The following is a 13,859-nucleotide window of genomic DNA, read 5'->3' as shown; positions in this document are numbered from 1 at the left end:
GGAATCTCCTTTCACATCGCACGTGGACCCCACACCCCCAAAGAGTGTCCATGTGGATATCCTGCCAACTTCTTACCAAGAAGGCCCTGTTGAGTTGCCTCCTTCAGAAGTTCCCTCTAGAGTACCGTTGGTGACAAGTAAAACCACGGGGAGCAACATTGCTTCTACCTCACAAGAAACCGTTAACACGTCGACTCTAGAAGGATTGTTCATTAATGATCATTGGACATACGACCTCCACACTGAGGTGTTGACGGATCTACACTCTGGCCATGCCTACCATGTAGGATGGATAGAGATTGTACAATCCACCTCTAGTGCCACGAGCATCGAAGATCAACAGAAAATGATCTGTAATGTTATCCATGGCATTATTAAATCAGAAAGGCAAACCGAGGGGTGAATATACTCTCAATTGGCCCCATGAGATTTCTGGATATGAGCAAGGCTCAACAGCCTACTCTATCACAAATGGAGACTCCTCTAATGAGTCCCATGGACCCATCTTACGTCATTTCACCTGGGGTCTCTATGCAATCTGAGCCTCCGAGCGACAACTTTAGCTTCCCTAACTTGGCTCAACCCTCTATTAAGGAAAACACAGTGCTCACTCCAGGGATAAGCCTGCCAGAGAATGTACCGATGACATCTACGGTTAGCGCAGTGCCACTACCTAGTGTCGTAGTACCTAATATGGGGCCTCGACCGTATGTGCCTCTAGCCCCTTATGCACACATGGCCCCCACACCTCCAATTGTACCACTTGTTTATGCTCCTCGAGTGACGCTCCCTAGCCCTTATCCGAGTGGACCTATGCCCGGTTATGTTCCATATCCTGCATCATCTACACATATGCCAAGACCGGTACCCGTCCCTCTCCCACATATGATTCCAAGAGTACCTCCACTGGCCCTGCCTCCTCACATAGGTGACTTGGCAGTGTTTGCTCAAACCATAGGTCGATCTATCGCGGAAAATATGTGTCATGCATCTGATAGAGAGCCTAGAAGTAAGGCAGTACAAATTGCCAAACTCACGCAAAAATTCAATGGGGACGAAGATGCTAGAAAACACATTGAAGTGTTTGAACAAGTATGTGATTCCTTAGGGGAACGCAACGAACTACATAAGTGCAATGCCTTAAGCTTGACATTAAGTGGGAAGGCTGGAGATTGGTATAGAACCCTAAGGGTGGACGAGAAAACAATCTACCCTACCCTTAGAAGGTTGTTTCTAAAGGAGTACATACGAGAAGGTGTGCTTTGGGGTGTAGCATCTCAGATACAGAAGGCCGAACGTAAGGAAGGAGAGTCAGTAAGGGACTTCATTAGTCGTCTAAAGCACTTAAACTCTCGCTGCCCTGTAAATGAGCACTTCAACAATAACCAACTGCTTGATCGATTCATTCGAGGGTTGAGGAATGAAGGAATCTATAATGGACTAGTGATTAGAGGTATCACAACCTGGGAAGATGTCACTGCCAATGCAATCCAATTAGAGGACAACTTGATGATAGCAGGCATGAGGGTGTCTACTGACACGAGATCCACTAGCTCACAAGCCATTGAGTATGAACCCATGACTGCAAAGCCCATTGCCAATGAGCCAAAGGTATTTGAGACATTCTTGACAGACATCACCAAGGCAATCCAAGAGTCTCTTAAGGATAATCGACCCCCTCAAAATAGTCACATGTATCCAAGAAGGGAGCAACAATGGTGTTCCATTTGCTTAGGTCCACATAGCACTAGTGAAAGCCCTACGTTTAGAGTAAAATTTAATGGAACTTGCAACGCATGTGGTAGGTATGGTCACCAAGCTAAGGATTGTTTAGTGATCAAACGTACGATGGCAAATAGACCACCTGTAGCCTGGACGGATGCACCTTGAGCTCCTGTATTGATGCCTGCTCCACCTGTTGAGCAACTACCGCAACACATGGTCCCTAGATCTCAAAATGTTGTACAAGCTACACCGCTACCACCTCCTGTGCTAGGACCGCATCCCCCGCATCCAAGAGTCGCCCCTATGAACCAAGTGGGTTGCGAGCAATCTAATGCTTATGCAGATGGCTGTGAGGAGGAAATAGACACTAGTATTGCCTACGGACTTGATACATTGGAAGAGTGTCCTATATACTACATGGAAGATTGTTGGGGACAAGTCAAGCCGGTTTATCAAGCTGCTGCTCTCGCATCCAGAGGTCAAAATATCAACACCCAGGCTAGGAGGCCACCTCTTCAATGCTACAAGTGTGGTGGACCACATCGAGTAGCGGAGTGCCCTATTAGGCTGCAAAAGAATGCTGCACAGATGCAAATGAATCAAGGGAGCACGTCTGCAATGCCAATACTCACATGTAATCGTTGTGGCATAGATCACTTGATTTCCCAATGCCCCTATAACCCAAATGCGCCTAAAATCACACCCCTAAATTTGGTCGAAATTGCTAGTGTGACATCCCCAATACCACCCGTCGCACCCGCTTATGCGATTACACGGTCCATGCTTCAAGGGCCAGGCCATATCCTCGAAGAGAGAGATACCGCGTCAGTTATCCAAGCAAAGAAAAAGAAGACACGAAGGAAGAGGTCGCAGAATACGGAAAATTCAAAGCCAAGTTCCAAAACAAACATAGGAACAGGAGATGACCCCGTGTATATGAATGACCTCGAGGATGATTCAGATTCAATCGAGACAATGGAGACTAGAACCAATACCACAAAGGGAAAGACCGACAAAGAAAACCGTAACATGGAACCAAATGAAAACCGAATAAGAGAAAACCATAAAGAGCCTCTGAAAACACCACAAGTGTTTCCAAATCCAATCCAAGACCCCCAAGATAAACCGCAGGGGCAAAAAGGGAAGAATCGAAAGAAGAAGATTGGGACGTACCCAAACCCAGTAGACGAGATTGAGCAGGTGAAACATCTAAGAGGTTTAGTGGAGGAGACTCAAAGGAAACTAGAACCAGAACCCATGCATGTCAAAATTCATGACACAGTGTTTCCCACGCAAGTTCATCCACCCCACATGAACCATAGACCGTTAGCCATATCTAGTATCATCCAAGAAGGGAGTGAGGACGGGACATCAGAAAGTGAGCATACACCCTTCTTGTTGGAAAGGATGTTTAACAAAGGAATACCCGATCCCATTGAGGAATATGAGATTCCATCCTCACCAGTTCCTAGTCAAGGACCTACACCCTGCAAAATGCCAATGAATGTTGCCAAACTAGTGGACTTCATGTCTTCTGAGGTCCGAACCACGATCATAGCAAAGCTGTATGGAGATCCTGAGTTATTCCTTGCACTTCGAGCATTCCTTAATGGAGAGCTACGAACGGGATTATCGCAGTTTGCGCAACCAAATAGGCCTGACTCGATTATGATTGACGAGGAAAATCATGTGCAATCACTTGACTTAGATGGACACGAGTCCGTGATCGAGGTACCCATTAACGAATTAGGGAAGTATTTTGAAGGCGACGAGTCTAATGCGACCCTACCCATCACTACCAAGGGATTAACTATAAAGGGAATTCTTGATGGTGGTGCGGGAGTTAGCATCGTTACAAAAGATTGTTCGGAATCCATGGGAAAACCCCGCCTCAGTGTTACTAACATTGTGGTAAAGATGGCAAATGGTACCATAGCCAAACCTATGGGGATGCTCAAGGATCTTAAGATCAAAGTTCTAGGATACAAGGTACGACATACGTTCATTGTAATGGATTTCTCTAAACACCTTATGTCATATGAAATGATTTTAGGACGACCATTCATGAGGGAAGCACAAATGGTTCATGATTGGTCTAAAAATCATGTCTATTTGCAATTCCAAGACTCTGTCCTTAGAGTGGATTTGGTGACTGGTAAGGTACACCCCTTAGGGAGTAAAACCATTATTGATCATCGCTCTGACACCACAGTTCACTTGGCCCCACTACAATATTGTTACACTTGTAAGAAGGATACAGACATTGGCCAAGATTCTCCTTATATGGATATCCTACCTGGGATGACTGAGTCGGACAATGTGGATTGGGTCCACCTAGCAGCAACCATAGACACTTGGGGAAATAGGGGGACGACCTGGGTAACACCTGAGGGGGATGAAATGCCTATACCCTTAAATATGCTACAAGCAATGCATATCGCTTCCGACAAGACTCATCCTAATGTAGCGAAGAAAACATACAAGTGGGTCCCTAAAGATTCTTTAGTGACCATAGCTAGTGCTAAAAAATAGAAGCCTTGTAAGAAATGTACCACTCACTCCAAGAAAAGTAAGAAAATGTTGCGATGGATCCCTAAACGACTATTGGAACCCCAAGGCTACTATCAAGGAAAGAATCAAATCTGGGTGCCAAAACGTAGATTGTGCTCTTACCTAACACCTGACCCAAGTGAGCCCAATCCCGTAGCTCCAAAACGAATCAATGATCGTGGAAAGAAAAAAATCACAGAATGCTACACACCCGCTCCCGATCTAGTTTGGGTACCAAAGAAAGAACGATTTGTTCCACCTAGCTCAGGAAGGGGGGAGTCCCATGAAGCTTCTAGATCCTCATGTAATACATCCATAGAGGTAAAAGCTTCTACACAGCCTCCATCTATAGTAGTGGACCTCCATGAAGCTACAAAAGAATCCACACCTCCCAGTGTTCAAGAATCACCTGATGAACCACTTCAAGTTCGATCCTGGGAGAGTACCTTACCACCCTTGCAACTTGACGAGGCACCTAGGGTAATAGAAAACTACTCGCAAAAATCCTCACCTATTACCAACTGGAACAATTGGTTTCAAAGGGTGACAAGCTCATTTCAAACTATATGATCTACCCAAGGAAGGGGGGAGTGTTTGCTGACAGTCATCATTCATTTGTTTCCCTCTCAACCTTTCTCCCTGACCTCTATATCTCCCAATCTTAGGGAATGTACATATAAATCTTTATACTCACAAATAACAAAAAAATAAAGAGCAAGAGCAATTAGCAAACGAGTATGCACATTAAAAGTCAAAACATTGACTCAGACCTACACATGTCATATCTGGTACAGTGAAACAGAAACCTATGCCATAAAACACCTTTGATCCCCATCACTTGAGTGATGGAGGGTAGGTAAGATTAGTACGATAGGAGTGTTTCTGTTTTAGAGTTGAGTGATTAGCAAAGTTCTCTTTTCCCACTGATGTGCCTCCTAGAGGTATTGTTTTTGTTTCCTAGTGTGTACAGGAGCGTGTTGCTATTGATAGGATTTGGACCTTCATGGAACCTTTCTCTCATTCACACTTCAAATCAAGCGCGACCATCAACACAAACAGGTGTTTTATGTCCATTAGCATTGCCCTTATGTTTTTGCATCCATGTTTGTCTGCTTTGATTGTGATTGGTAGCATAATATTCAGCGCATTTGCTTAGTATCAAACATTTAATTCAATGTAATGTTTTGTCATAATCAGTTGTCTAGGTTTAAAACTCAAGCAGTCCGACTAAGCTAGTTTGACCAAGCTAGGTATTAGAAATCTTCTCTTAATACCATGGGGAATGCCTTCCTAATAAGCAATGGTTACTTAGGTTCTTAATCCGATTTAGGCAGCATTGTGTGAAATGTACTAGGGCTTTCTAGTGGGCTTAACCCTATTGACCTTTAGCTTAAGTATTATAAAGGGAGTTTACCAATGTGATGAGCCTGGGGAGGGTAACAGTGTTATATAACCCCCCAAAGTTACAAAATTAAAATGCTGAAAATGAACAAACAAAAAATCAAAGTGCCACAATGTAAAATTTTAAGCTGGAAGAGAAATCCCTGCTTAAATTGGTACTTCACTCACAAGTATTGCCTGTGGTACTAGAGCCCTAGAGGTTCCCAGTGTGGGTGCTTTTCCTTGAAAAGCAAAAAACCCAAGGCATACAAAATAAGCACACACATCATAATTGAATCAATGTGAAAAGACTTTGGGGGGTCAAAGAAAAAGTAATCCGTTAGGCGATGATTTCATGAGAAATTCCTTTTATGGTAGCTTAACTACAAGGTTTTCTAGATATAGGCTCTAGTCAGCCCTCGAACATGAATACTTGGCTCTCGCGATTAAACAACTTAATTGACCATAGAAAATTAAGAAGCTTACCCATGGTATTAATATTCGATCTCTAGTACCTTTCGACCGTCAAATTAGCGACCCCAGACTTGTTTAATTTTCTACCTTTACATCTGTTTATGCATTTGATTACATTGCAATTTAATGTTCATTGCTAACAAATTGCCTAAAATTCTGTTACCAATCAATTTGTCTGTCTATTGCATATGATTTTTAATTGTATATGAGAATGCAATTACTGTGGCAATGTTGTTTGATTTTGCAGTGATTGAAGAAGACTACGCACATCCATGTCGACTGCTCTCCCATCTCGACGAACCAGCTTCAACTCAATAGCTTCCGAGGACGGAATCTACATCAGGAAGGGGGGCATGTTAACCCTCACGGCTCACGGACACCCCATCACCTACGAAGGACGTGTATTATGTATTTGGTAGAGTCAGGTACTGGGCTTGTCGGACCAATAGGAAAAGGGTAAGAGTGATCACCGATGAGAGGCGCACTCTAACTGGGACATTCAAGGGATTAGTTGGCTAAGCATGGGCGCCCAAATGTGAATGGGGTGAGCTCATATAAAAGCCAACTAAACCTAATTTTTACTCATTCTCTCATTTGTGCAATAGAAGAGTGCTCTTGCTCCATCTCCATCTCCATCTTCTTCTTCTTCACCTCCTTGTGTGTGTGTGTGTATGTGTGAGAGAGAGAGAGAGAGAGAGAGGGAGAGTGTGTGTGCAATCGGGCATTACGAAGGCACGACGGCGGCGAAGCGGTTGAGCGCGGCACGACTGCAGCTTCTTCTTCATCGCGGCGAGGAATCCACCACGAAGGCGAGCGTAGAGCGGTGAGTGACACACCCTTTGCTCTCCTGAGCTTGCTAGTTTAGGCTTGTTGTGTGCTTGGAGCCATTTGTGGCTCGCACACGGTGTATTGGCAAGTCCCTTGCTTCGATAGTGCGGCAAGGAGCGCACAAACACGCAATGGAGGAAAGAGACCTTGAGCGGAAACAGGCTCAGTCTCTGATCAAAGATTTGGTGGATGTCAAGACAGACCTAACTGCCAAAGAGAAAGAGTGCCACGAATTGACGACCAAAGTCCAGAAAGTGATGGAGCAGCTCGCCGACGAAAGTGCAAGATTTCAAAGGCTTAGCAACTCCTACAGCACTGTCAAGGGCAGTCTGACGGCTTTGATGGCAAATCACGAACCTGCTGGAGCATTGGTCTCCACATCTGACAATGCCACAGCGGCACTGAAAGCAGAGCTCGAGAAGGAAAGGCTCCAAAGACAGCTGCTTGTATCAGGAATGGTGGCCCAGACAGTGGCCAACAAGTTAAGATTAAAAGAAGGGGAGCAACAACTCGCTCAAGCAAGCGCTGAACTACAGATTGAGAGACAGATGGCTGACACATTGCTAAAGGAAAAGGAAGAGTTGCTTGCCCAACAACAGATCAAAGCAGGCAAGGAACAGACTCAACCGCAACTGCTGCCTGGACAACATGCAACAGATTTGCCTGAAACCTCACAACAAGGGCAACAGGAGCAGGAATTTGAAGGACGTGATCTGGACATAAGAGATGAACTCAGTGAAAGCATACAGGACATGCCAGAAGGGCCGGCCAAGGAATATATGTTATATGAAAAGAAGATAATGGACTCAGCAGTCCTGGTATATTTACAACCAGAAGAGCAAGTGGAAGGATTTGGCAACGAATACCTTCCGTTTCCTCTGATGTGCCATGAAGCAAATCTATGCAAAGAAAAGATGCGGCCAGCCTTGCCACGAAACAAAGAAGGGGGTTACGAGGGCATTGCACTCACGGTGGAAGAAGCTTAGGTGCTCGTCGATGACCACCCCAAGTGGAGGCAGAAGTGGTTGGACAAGAGACCAGAGGATCTAACAAACTACCACAATGCGCCTCAACATGTACAGATAGATCCTACATACTGCCCTGTCCCTCGAAGACGCACTTGGAAAGATTTCACAACATGGAAGGTGTCAAGGCATCACAAGCTAAATTACCCAATTCTGACAGCACAACATCCCCCTACAGTGGCGTACATGGTCAGCACATTTAACTCTACAGTCACTTTGCTACGGGATATCCCCGATTTGGCCTGCCAGATGTTAGTAAAGATAGCCCGGATGATCATCACCTGCATCCAGGTGTTTAAAGACACTGAAGGCGATGATCATCCGTGGAATCTGTTCTTGGAAGGACACAGAGGCATCTGCTGGAATCTACAGGATTCACCGCCACGGCATATCTTGATGGCCATGTACTCCCGGCTTATGTACCTGCCATCACACTACTTGCAAACATTCGAAGAGGCCTTCGTCACAAGATTCTTAGAAATGGATTCAAGGATTTTCCATCCCATGGCGAAGGACCTCAAGGCAAGGTACGTGGCATACCAACACACATTATCAGAACACCCATTCAGACAACACCAAGAAGCCCTCAAAGCTGTACTGCACACAAGAAGCTTTTCAGCGATACTCGCTTCATTAGAGCCACATCAACGGCCAAAACACTGAACATGCACGAGGGCGTGCAAGGATAAGGAAGGGGGGAGTGTTTGGCGGAAGAAGCAACAGGCGGCCGTGGCCAGAAGAACAATAATTTCCTAAAAAAAACCATTATAAAATTCTTTTGTAAAGAAGCATCTCTAAGCCGAGAAATTGTCAAGGATGTATGATTATTCTTCTTGGAGCAATTGTACATTAGAGAGACAGTTTTAAGAGTAGGAGCTTATGGCCGGACAAGCCATCTTTTGCAAAGACGTAATCTATAAAGGTCAATTTCTGTAAGTTTTGGAAAATCTTTTGAAGGGAGAACTGAGAAGACAGCGTACGTTTGAGAGCTCCTTCTTGTTCAAACTTGTAATCTTCGCCAATACGACTACGGTAATCCAAATTCAGATCTGATTATTGCATTGTGTTCCTCTCCTCTTGCTCTTTCAGTTAAGTGTAATCATTCAAGATTCAGTGTAGGTTTTCGACTACGAGTTTGAGACCTTAAATCGCTGTTTTGAGTGTCTATATGCGTGTTTTATGTCGTTTCGACCCTAGGAGGGGCTTTAGGGACCTTAGAATAACCCTTCTCCATGCAAATCATATCGGAATCGTTTACTATTTTTGCGTACTTTGGGACGAACGATCGGGATCGTGTACCTTCTCAGAATGATGTGACAGTGTTAGGATATGTTCCTGATAGTCCCCTATAGCTTCCCTTCAAGTTTTGTGCGATTCCGATATGATTTGCATGGAGAACGGGCGTGATGACTGTAGAGCTGTGTAGAAGAACATAGGCAGATTACTTGGCCTTAGTGCGTTCGATTTGCTTGTAGAGTTAGTAGTTGCATCTCTTCGAGTTCACTTCATTAGGATTGACGCCCTAGTGAGTTTCCATGCCTCATCCGAGTCGCTTCCCCTGTATCGATAATATTATGTTGATGCTTGAGAGCTATGCTATGGACGTCCGTCGCGGCGACCCGCAAACAGAAATCCTACGGTTGAAACGATACGTGAAATTATGTCCAATGGAATAATTACCTACTCAATCTAGACTCATGTTGATATTTATCCAAGGCTTGAGAAATGCAGACCTTCAAAAGGATTTGCATATGAAGAAAAACCTCACTCTGAATGAGTTAACCAAAGAGGCTTTATTCCTGGTGGAAAATTGTGCAATCTACAGGGATGGAGATAAAAAAGACAGAGATGATGATTCATCATCTCAACAAAGTGGAACTAAGTTTGTGAAATTAGCACAACAAAATGAATAGGAGGTAAATCAAGAGCAACTCATAGAGGAGGTGCTGAAGAGGATTAGCCCATTTGCCAAGCCACATGCTAAGCAACCAAAGTGGTGCACCATCGAATAGAAATGGACAAATCATGTCATTGAGGAATGATCCTATAATAGGGGCTATGTGCGAGAATGAAAGTATGTTCCCCAACCGCAGGTAGCACCACCTCAAGTACCACCAATGCTTAGATATGCGGTAGGGAATTTTCCAGGACCAGTTGGGGTTGAACGACCACAACCAATTTTGGGGCAACAACCACCACATTAGGAGTAAGACCGATAGGGGTGAGGTATACACCCACTATGGAAGAACCGAAAGAACAAGCCTTAAAGCTTGTACCAATCTATTATGAAGAGCCAAGTGGAACAATGGCTTGTCCTACATACTTCCCACCAGAATAGCTAAGAGCACCAGAACCATGGAGCATGATTGGCAATGTTGGACCACCAGCAAAGGCACATGCTGCAGGAGAAAGTAGATATAGTTTAGCCAATGGAGGTTTCAATGGATTAAGACCTGCTTACCAACAGAGAGGAGCTCAAGGAGCTCCATGACAACCGCTGATACCATGCTATAAATGTGGGGGCAACCACCTCATGAAATACTACCCTCATACAAAAATTGGTCGAGTCAATGCTTATTGCCCAGACTGCAGCATCAATCATTTGATTGCCGCCTGTCCAAAAAACCGACACAAAGCAGTTAAAGCAACTTTAAACATTGTGGAGGTGATCCCTTCAAGTAGTGGTTCAAAAAATGAAACAATAATACCTATACAGGTTATCACACGAGCTCAAGCTCAAAAAGAAACAGGGGGACGTGTAATTGAGGAGTCGGGACTGAAAGCACCAAGCATTGAATGAAAAAGCCAATGAACACATGGAAGGCTAGAAAAGCATGTGTGGAAGTTAGGAAGGAAAGAGAAAAACATGTCCTAGTGGAAGACTTAAAACAAACAAAGATAGATTGGAAAAACTTGAGAGACAAACAATTCAAAAACCAAAAACTCCAACAGACATAGAGCTTGAGAAGAAATGGGAATCAAAAAGTGCGGGATCAAGGGGATCTATGCTAGCTGAGAAAGTAAACAAGCATCTAGATGCACTCTTGAAGGCATAGGAATCAAGGCTTAAAATCGACCAAACTCAAGAACAAAAATGGATGACATGTCCCTATGCAAAGCTAGAAAAACAAAGACTAGAAATGTGCCAAAGATGATTGAAACAACCAAAACCTTACTAGATCCAACTGCAAAAAAACAAGTGGAAGGGGTAGAACTTCTTGTATCAATACCGAGGAACCCTCCAACACACAGATATGAGAGAATAGATGTTAGCCCGGAAATGAAATTGGAAGATGCACATTCAATTGAAAAACAAACGATAGTGTTGAACTCAACAGATCAGACGTCTGAGGGCTTTCAACCTATCATACCAGAATTTTATAAAGGAGACAAAGGCTTGGATGATCTTTGGAGGTAGATAAGGGAAGCCAATGAATCCAATGAACTAAGCCAAAGGGTTAACGGAACCAGTATGGGAGGAGTTGTCTTTCTTCCTTCTATTGAATAATTTGAGGTAGGACCTCAAGCAGATCTGAAGATGCATTCATATCGGGGAGACAAGGGATCCATGAGATCTTGGGATAGCCAATCTATATCTCTAAGAACTTTGCCCTCTTATATGGGAGAGTATGAATCAAAGTCGGATGTGAAAGTTGTTCCATCACATAAACTCTCCACAAGGAAGGGTATGGACTCCCAGGGGTTGATAACCATCTTATCAACTCCAGTGACTTGTACCATTACTCTTGTCAAGATTCTCAAAATAAGATCTAATATGTGGAATACAGTAGGAAAATGTCTCAAAAAGTTTGGAGTAAGGGATTCGAAATCACGAATATAGGAAGGAATCAAGGAATTAGAGAAACCTCAAGTAAACATGCAACCCGTACCCTCAAACAAGGTAGGCAAATACTGTGAAGAAGGGGAATATGGAAATACCACGCTCCCAGCTGAATTAGAAGGTGTCACCACCATGGAAATTCTTGACAGTGGAGCTGGTGTAGCCATCGCGACAAAGGATGTATGGAAGAAATAAGGCAAACTAGCTTTGAGGACCACCATGATGAAGTTGCAACTTGCTGACGGCCATATGGAGAGACCCATAGGGCTTTTAGAAAAGGTAGTTGTTACATCCTATGGAATCGGTACTAGCATACCTTTGCAATCATGGATTTTGGCAAGAGAAATAACTACGACATAATACTTGGACGACCCTTCATGCGACAATTAAAGATGGTCCAAGATTGGGGCTATAATCACATGTACAGACACATGGAGACTACTCCGAGAATAAACCTTAAAGACCATAGCTACAAAGATGTGGATAGAACCCCGGTAGAGGAGTTTAATTTTGCTATGTTAGTAGGGTCAAAACTACCAGCCTAGCTAGAAAAACCAAAGGAGTTATGGATGTGTGGGGCGTCCATTTGTGGATTCTTAAAACGAGAAAAATGTATTCTAGAAAGAGCGATTGAGGATAGAGAATACATTTTAAAACCTTTTCTAGAAGAGTCCTTAGAACCTTTAGAATGGACACATATTCTAGCAACTTTAGATGTGTGCACTATTGCGGAGGAACCGACGACTAAGTTTTGTGATCGGGATGGTTATGGTGTGGTTCCATACTACATGGTTGAGTTAATAGAAGATGATGATTACCAAATCTCAGGGCAATCAAGAAAAATTAAAAATAAGCAAGAAGCGGATGGAGAGCTGTTTGAGGATTCTACATATCATCTTGAATGAGATGATGATGCAGATAATGAATATTCTGACAATCCCAGTGAGCTAGAGGAAATGATATTGGATGTAAGGCTTTACGATTTTCCAAATCAAAAACCTAGATGTTAAGCACATTACAGGAAAAAGAAGGCATCACACAAGGCAAGAGATAACCCAATGCCACAAATGCGGAACAAAACGGAATTTTTATCTCTGGTAAAAGCCAAAGACTGCATTATAAACAAAATATCATGCCAGTTCTTTCGAGACCGAGACTCTAGGACAAAAGACAATCCTAGGGACGTAAGAAAACGGACTCAAAATTTGAAAGCGAAAAAAGAATTTTAAAAAAATGGAAATAGAACCGAACCAAATTGAGGAACCGAAATGGACAAAAGTTGAACATAAAAAGAAATAGCAAGAGCTCAAAAAAACTCTCAAGGAAGTATGGACAACAGAAATAAAAAACGGAGAAGAGGAGAAAGACAAGAGCGATAACCATATGAGTGTATCATCTCATTACAGAAAGTTTACTATTCAAGACCGAAAGATAGTGTTGATAGAGCCCATACGAGAACAACGAGAGAAGGAGTCATATGATGGGCCGAAGGATGCAAAGAAAATAGACCTAGCAGAACCAGTGAAAGTGATGTATTCATCAAAGACCTCACTAGCGCTATATGGGAGAACACAGAGCGCAAGTTGCGACTTGGAGGCCAATACAAGTTGTTGATTCCAGCAGGGATTTGAGAATTTGACCCCCACCAATATGAAAGTATGTTGCAGAGACTTAACCCACCTGCCTGCGACATGTCAAAATTAGAGCTTTGGAATAAATTATGGGAAGAACAGAAGGTAAAGATGAAGCGTGTGAATGCGCAGGACCAACCAGCCTTGCCCAAGAGATTGAAGATGGCCCAAGATGCCCAATCAGCTTTGGAGGTCGATCCGATGCCAGCGGCACCGCCACAATCATGCACACGGCTTTTAATGCAAAGTGCACTCATCTTGTCTGCATCCCTCACGAAGCCTTGGTAGAAGGTGTGAGAATTGGAGTAGGCTCCTTCGGTGTGTGCACATTGTACACCATCAAAGGCATCTCTTTTTTTCCAGACCACATTACATATGTGGGAAAATGTTACAAGGGAGGGACTG

General features: G+C 43.6%; 1 pseudogene; it reads left to right on the top strand.

Annotated features, from left to right (window-relative positions):
• The first annotated feature begins 346 nt into the window (after nt 1-346).
• LOC147426921 (uncharacterized) lies at nt 347-7,943 on the top strand (annotated as a pseudogene).
• The last annotated feature ends 5,916 nt before the right edge of the window (nt 7,944-13,859 follow it).

The sequence above is a fragment of the Adiantum capillus-veneris genome, chromosome 24 (genome assembly GCF_014529385.1).
Source record: "Adiantum capillus-veneris isolate H3 chromosome 24, ASM1452938v2, whole genome shotgun sequence".
NCBI lineage: Eukaryota > Viridiplantae > Streptophyta > Polypodiopsida > Polypodiales > Pteridaceae > Adiantum > Adiantum capillus-veneris.
This window is presented reverse-complemented; position numbering and strand designations above follow the sequence as displayed.